We start from the raw sequence: 8,172 nt of genomic DNA, 5'->3' as shown, positions 1-8,172 counted from the left end.
TAGCACTAAAGTGGCTCCCTGCTTGTCCTCACCTTACCTTGGTTATTGCTGCAATGACCTAAGGCCGAAGTACTTGTGGACACCAAGTCATGGGAACTGCTGGGATGAGCCGAGTCAGTGCCCATGAGTGGTGGTGTGGGATGGAACTCAGGGGCTGATGCTGCAAGGCAGGTGCTCTGTCACAAAGCCAGCCAGGGCCCCATAAATCATCTCTTATTTTGTATGTGCCTTGAACTTTAGTCCTAACACTATAGCACAACTGTGGCAAAAAGAGCTTTCTCAGCACTGGGCACAAATTCCTATGCCTTGCTCTGGGCAGTAGGCAGCTATGTGCCTGACTTGATGGCAGTGGTCTAGAGTCTAGAGCAGGGGTCCTCAAACTTTTTAAACAGGGAGCCAGCTCACTGTCCCTCAGACCATTGGAGGGTCTGACTATAGTAAAAACAAAACTTATTATGAACGGATTCTTAAGCACACTGCATATATCTTATTTTGCAATGAAGAAACAAAACAGATACAAATGCAATATGTGGCCCGCGGGCCATGGTTTGAGGACCACTAGAGTATATCCAGCACTCTATTCTCTACAGGGTGCCACTGTACCCATGGGCATAGCTCTGTGGCAGCACTGCATTTGTTTCTGCTCTAATGATCCTCTCTGTTCCCTGCCAGGATGATGACCTTGAGACAATGACCCACGGCCAGTGTTGGGGGATAGTGGGAGGAATAGGGAGCCTAGGAGAGGAGAGGATAGTCATGTAGAGATCTACAGCAGAAGAGTTGATCAGAGAGGAGTAGAGAACACAAAGTAGAATCCAGGACAAGACAATTGTTCCTGTAAAGGCCACAATCCGCTGGGAGCCTCTGAAAATCTGATCTAGGGATCTTTTGTGGGTCCCAAAAGCAGAGAGATGAGAAAGTTGGTTGGGGGGGGTCACTGAAATAAGATAGACAGGGGTTTGGGGAGGAAGTAGCTGGTACAAGCCCAAGACCAGGAGGTATTCCCAGGAGATTAGGAGATGCAGGGAATGCAAAATCAAATCTTGAAGTCTGAGGAGTCCTTCCTCTCATTTCACGGGCAAGAGTCCTGAAAGTGAGAGAAATCACTCAACATCCTATGGCCAGTGCTGGAGAGATAGTACAGGGGTTAAAGCACTTGCCTTGTATGCAGACCTACTGAGGTTGGATCTCGTTCCCCTTATGGTCCCTGGAGTATCTCTGGTGGTGGCTGGCTCGGGAGGTTCAAAAGCACCATTGGGCAGCCCCAGGTAATCTTCAGCACTGAAGGACCCGAGCACCATGGCATCACTGGACCTTGCCTTCATTCATAGGCTTTGTTCCCCTTGAATAGCTAGTAGGGCCTCTGTGCCTTTTGCACAACACTTGGGAACACCTCTCCCCAAATATACAGACTTGTTTAAAAATAATGATAATAATAAAATAATAATAATAATACTGTAATAAAATCTCATGGCAGTCTACAAGCTCAGACACCATCCTGTGTTTCTGCTCTGATGCCAGGAAGTTGGGGGAGAAACTGGAGTCTTAGAGGTGAGAGGCCAATGGCCAGGCTGGCATCTGAGCTCCAAGAACATGTTCAGAGCTCCCTGACCTGGGCCCGGAGAGATAGCACAGTGGCGTTTGCCTTGCAAGCAGCCGATCCAGGACCAAAGGTGGTTGGATCGAATCCCGGTGTCCCATATGGTCCCCTGTGCCTGCCAGGAGCTATTTCTGAGCAGACAACCAGGAGTAACCCCTGAGCACCGCCGGGTGTGGCCCCAAAACAAAAACAAAACAAAACAAAAAAAACAGAGCTCCCTGACCTGACATGGGGGCCAGCTTCTACCCAAGCTGGAGGTCCCCCACCCATGATAGCTTCAGCCAAAGTCAGGTGTTTTGAGTTGGTTTCCTGCTGGGAAGGAAAGGATGATACAAATGCATGACTTTCACTTCCTAGAACCCACCTGATGCTTAGTGAAGATTTGAAAAGTTTGTTAAATCCCTCTTTATTCTTCAGCTTCTTTCTAGATTGTCTGTGGTTTAATTCTCCCTGGGACTTTCTGCTTATGGTTTGGGACACACCCTCCTATTGAAATTGAAATCTGAGAGCTCTCTTCAGACACTGTTTCTTACACTTTTGGGGCTGGGTGGGTGTATTTTAGGGAGCTTCTCAAAGATTACTCCTGGCTCTGGGTTCAGGGATCACTCCTAGAGGTTTTGGGGGACCAAATGCAGACTTTGGGATCTAACAGGGGTCAGACGCAGGTAATGAAAACACCTGATCCCTGCACCACTTGCCAGCCCACCCCCTCTTGTTTCTTGTTTTTTTTTTTTTTTTTTGGTTTTTGGGTCACACCCAGCGTTGCTCAAGGGTTACTCCTGGCTGTCTGCTCAGAAATAGCTCCTGGCAGGCACGGGGGACCATATGGGACACCGGGATTCGAACCAACCACCTTTGGTCCTGGATCGGCTGCTTGCAAGGCAAATGCCGCTGTGCTATCTCTCCGCCCCCCCCTCTTGTTTCTTAAATGAACTAGTGCTAATAGTTCTATTATTAGAATCACCTTGCATACTACGATGGTAAGAAATGATATCCATGGATACCCCTGGGTTTTCATTGGTCTGACTCCCTATGCCTTTTCTCAGCTCTGGAGAGCAGGGGTGAGGGAAGAATACTGGTTTCCTGGAGTGGCCTTTGTGCTCTTCCTTCTTGTCCAATCACTTCCATCTTTATCCCAAGGCTTATCTCCCCTGGTCCGTATTTGTCTTCTTGACCTTGGTTTCCCTAATTCTTCTTAAAGGCCCCATATTTGCCTCATCAATACGATCCAGCAATTCACATCTGTAATTATCTTTGAAAAAGCCAGAATTCTGTGCAAAGATGTGGGTATAGGTTGCAGCAAAATGTATGAAGCCATCTTCAAGCCTGGTTTCCTCCACCTCCACTCACACCCTCACAATCACACTTTATGGAATTTGGTACTCAGTGTGAGTTCATGTCCAATCTGCTTGCATGCAGCTGTTTTGAAAACAGTAATTGGAGTTGGGGTGTCCTGGGCTCCCCAGGTGTCCAGCTAGGCCCCTGCCACAGGCACATCCCATGGTTGTTGGTGCAGTCAATGCCGGTGAGTGAGAAGGTGGCCACTGCACTCAGCAGTAAGTAAGAGAGTAAGAAAGAGAGCGAAATTGGAACTTGTTCTTCTGACCTGTCCAGCTGTTCTGGGAAAAGCTCTGAAAAACCCTTGACTTCCCTAAACCTCGCTCCCCACAGATTCAGCTCTGCAGAGCTGAGGTTTGCCTACAAGCATGTTGCAATCCTAGAGGCTCTCAGCAAGGCCAAAGCAGGTTCTCATCTATGTCTGAAAAAGTATGAGTCCCCTCTAGCCCCACCCCTGGCCTCTGTGGAATCTGGGATCAGTGTCCCCAAGGCTTGAACAGCCAGTTTCATCTCACCTCCTCCCTGCCAAGGCTGACAGGCATTACCTCTGGCATTCAGTGAGACACAGATCCCTGCCAGCAATGGTGAGAAAGAGGGGAATGGGAGCAAGTGCTCTCACGACAGGCAGGCATGTTACTTGCCCCCCAGGAATCAGATGGGATCATCTGGTGAGCTAGTGGCCACCAACACGGGGAGGAAACTTGATTGCCAAGCTGATGTCTAAGAGGGAACTGGGACACGCAACCGGGGTCCCAGAAAGCCACACTCCCTTTCTCACACTTCTCATGTGAAACTCACTTTCCTGGGTCAGCACAAACCCCTCCTGGCCTCGCAGTCTCTGCTGAAATGCCAGCCACAGTGGGAGGGCATCGAAGATTCGAGGATGAATCACCCAACTTCATGCTCATGTCAATGTTCTTCCAGGGTCATCTTTACTGCCATAATGACCACAGGAGCAGGGAAGGACTTAGGAACACCCCAAGGGTATAGATAGACAGGCTTTGGGGACCAGCTACGTCCCCCACTCTCACCCTTTTCTGTGCAAGGTGCATCAAGAATTTTTTTGCTTTTTGAGTCACTCCAACAGTGCTCAGGGCCAGATGTAACTTCAGTTAGGGTGGTATTGTTAACTGGCGGTCTCTATATCAGGGGAGGGCACTCACCTACCTACCTACCTACCTACCTACCTACCTACCTACCTACCTACCTACCTACCTACCTACCTATATCATCTACCTACCTACCTACCTACCTACCTACCTACCTACCTACCTACCTACCTACCTACCTACCTACCTACCTATATCATCTACCTACCTACCTACCTACCTACCTACCTACCTACCTACCTACCTACCTACCTATATCATCTACCTACCTACCTACCTACCTACCTACCTACCTACCTACCTACCTACCTATCTACCTATCTATCTATCTATCTATCTATCTATCTATCTATCTATCTATCTATCTATCTATCTATCTATCTATCTATCTATCTATCTATCATCTATCTGTCTGTCTTTCTGTCTAGAAAGTTCTATCTATCTATCTATCTATCTATCTATCTATCTATCTATCTATCTATCTGTCTGTCTGTCTGTCTGTCTGTCTGTCTGTCTGTCTGTCTGTCTTTCTGTCTAGAAAGTTCTAGAAGTACAGGTGGCACCACTGTGAGGTAACACAAGCACTAATAGCCATCACAGCCAACATATTACCCTGGACTCTATAAAAATGCCAGCTTGCTTGTTAGAGTCAGTTTATATGCAGACTTCTAAAGGATACACAATGATGTTAAAAACTCGATGTTTTGACTAATTAATGGTAGTGGTATTAGTACAGTATATAAGCTCTAATAGCAGGCTTGGTTTGGGTTTGGGGGCCATACTAAATCTGATTTCTGAACACCACCAGTGATCCCTCCTGAGCAGAGAGCTAGGAATAAACACCCCAAACACAACATACTGCCCTCCCACTGTCCTACTCAGTGTCTATAAATAAAGTTTTATTGGAACACGGTCACACTTCGCTATCATATTGCAATGGCCACTTGTGTGCCACCGAGGCCAAGCTAAGCAATTGCATCAGCCTATCACATGCCTCTCAGAGTGATTTATAGTCTGGCTCTTCCCATCCATCTTCACATCTCCTCGCTTTGAAGCACCTGGTGGGCAGCAGGATAAACACATTCTTCTGCATCCTTCTACATAGTGCTGACTTGGCACTCTCTGACTACTGGGAGAAGTACATTCTTGGAGCTGCATGAGCTCTGGATTTTGTTCTTTTTTGGCTCCTCTGGGAAGTTCTTCCCAGCCTCAGGTAGTTTCCCTCTGGGCACAAACTGATGATGACTCAGCTAAAGACTGCTGGTTCCTGGAGCCTGTTTTCCATGTAGCACTCATCTTTCTGTACTCAGCTCTGCAAATTCTAGATGACAGCTTAGTATACGTTGGTCTCAGCTCAACCAGGCTCCAGCTGGCTGACCCCTCTTTCCATAGAAACATAGGGGGACCCATCAGGCCATCAGCAAGCACATCACTCATGTCATTCTGGTTCTATATCTGAAGACTGCTATTAAGTCTATACTACCTAGATCTTTGGTTGTTAAGTGAAAGATGAATCCAGTTTCTGTTTTGTGGTTCATTGCCTGAAGTGAGGGGAGGATTGGTGCCAAGAGCATGGAACCCTCAGGCCTCACACATGCAGAAGGTGTTCTGCCACCAAGCCACATGCCCTGTCCCAAGACTGTATTTGATCTGATCATCATCATTCTTATTAATTAAATGTAGTAAAGTAGTTGTATTTAGAGAATTGTAAGGAAAGGCAGAAAAAGCACACATGGTAGGTAGGCTGTGATGTAGGCAACAGAGAATGCGTTCCATATTTTTCTTTTAAAAAAATCGTAAGTATAAATTGATTTTTTATAGCACTAGGAATGCAGTAGGAACATATTTGTAATTTTTGTTGGTGATGAAATCACAGGTATTGCTAATTCTGCCGGGGTTCGAGGTCTCCATACATAATTGTGGGAAATGCCAGGTTCCAATGAGAGGTCAGGAAATGTGGAGATGGAATTATTTCCCCGTGCTGATTCATCACCTTCTGCATTTTTATGCACAGTGCCCTGGGGGGGGTGTAGTCTAGGTACTCTTGGACCAGAGCCTTTGTGCTAAGATGCCAACAGTCACTTTTCCTTCTTTGCTCAAAGCCCCTTTAATTGGCTCTGTCCTGGCACAGTGTTAATGGCTTGGGTGCATATTCCTCTCAGAACATTGGGCTTTGCTTCACAAAAGTATGGCTATTTTTTCTGTGGCTAAAACATACAGTCCCCTGCCTGCAGAGCACCCTCCGCCTCCCCCCCCACCCCCATCTTATTTTCACTGTGGAGATGAAGCAAACGAATCCTAGAGAGCTGTGGTGACTGCAAGCAGCCAGGACACCTAGGCAAGGGCTGCAGAGCTGGGGGCAGCTCCCTGACACTGTACAATCACCTTTCCTGTCTACACTGCTAGCTGCCTTCCCAGCACTGTGCTTTGGGTTTGGATTTGGTGTATGATGAAAGGTCCCTGACTGCTTCTTTCATAATTACATTATGGTTTGTGTTTAAAAATCCATTCTAGGGGCCGGAGAGATAGCACAGCGGTAGGGCATCTGCCTTGCATGTGGGCGATCCACAAGAAACCCATTTCCATTCCCAGTATCCCTTGTGGTCGCCCAGTCTGCCAGGGGTGATTTTTGAGTGCAGAGCCAGGAGTAACCCCTTAGAGCTGCTGGGTTTGGCCCCCAAACCAATCAATCAACCAATTTTATATATATATATATATATATATATATATATACACCCTGGGGCTGGAGAGATAGCATGGAGGTAAAGCATTTGCCTTGCATGCAGAAGGACAGTGGTTCAAATCCCAGCATCCCATATGGTCCCCTGAGCCTGCCAGGAGTGATTTCTGAGCATAGAGCCAGGAGTAACCCCTGAGTGCTGCCGGGTGTGACCCCAAAACCAAAACCAACCAACCAAACAAAAACACAAAAACCCTGATTCCTGGCACCATTCCCAGCACTGCCCAGCATGGGTCCTGAGCAGCAGTGTATTTTCAGGCCCCTGCACTGAACTTCTGGCCAAGAATCATTTATGGGGTCTCCAGACCTCTTGGAAAGCATGAGAAACCCTATCCCCCAAAATAAAATAAAAAGTAAAGTCAAATGAACTCTCCACTACAGGTTCCTTTCTGTGTCATCAATGTTTATGATCATGACCTAAGTTTGGGTTATTCTCCCAGGGAGCAAGACAAGCACCCTACCTGCTGCATTACCTGTCCAGCCCCACCATTAACTTTCTTTCTTTTTTTTTTTTTTTTTTTGTGGTTTTTGGGTCACACCCGGCAGTGCTCAGGGGTTTTTCCTGGCTCCATGCTCAGAAATTGCACCTGGCAGGCATGGGGGACCATATGGGACGCCGGGATTCGAACCAATGACCTTCTGCATGAAAGATAAATGCCTTACCTCCATGCTATCTCTCCGGCCCCACCATTAACTTTCTTATAGTTATCAATCATCTTCTCACTGATTTTGACCAATTTTCACAGTAATGCTTCTTTGTTTGTGGGTTTGGGCCCATACTTGACTATTCAGGACTGAGCTCTAGGATCAGAGCTCAGGGATCATTCCTGACAAGCTTGGGATATCATCTGGGTGGTAGGAATCGAACTAGAGTTGGCTGTGAGCAAGGCAAGTGCCTCTTCCATATATCACAGGGGTGGCGAACAGGATTTTGACCCTCACTCAAAATGGCAAAATGCACTATGTGTTTCATAGATTATTGTTAAAATTAGATGCTTTTGTGTGAGTGTTTGTCTGTTTTGGCAGGTCACTGCGTGGTGTGGCTCTCTGACTCTCACAGTTTAAAATTTTGGCTCTTTGTGTCAAACTTGTTCGCCACCCCGGATATATTAGCTCTCAGTCTCAGAACTAATGTTACTTTTAATCACGGACATCTTGAGGGTTGAATAAAATTCTTATTTTATTCTGATCTCAAAGATGAAAAATTCTTTGAGATCTTGTTACCAGCTGAATTTGGCCTTTACATCTCTTCACTCTAAATGACCCCAAGTGTCATTCTCTATTCCTCTAATGGAGTCATGCAGTCTCCCCTCAGCTTTTTTTTTTTTTTTTTGGTTTTTTTTTTGGGCCACACCCTGTGACACTCAGGGGTTACTCCTGGCTAT

This window comes from Suncus etruscus, chromosome 19 (assembly GCF_024139225.1).
Source record: "Suncus etruscus isolate mSunEtr1 chromosome 19, mSunEtr1.pri.cur, whole genome shotgun sequence".
Classification (NCBI taxonomy): domain Eukaryota; kingdom Metazoa; phylum Chordata; class Mammalia; order Eulipotyphla; family Soricidae; genus Suncus; species Suncus etruscus.
The sequence above is the reverse complement of the archived record's forward strand: the minus strand, read 5'-3'. Positions refer to the sequence as shown.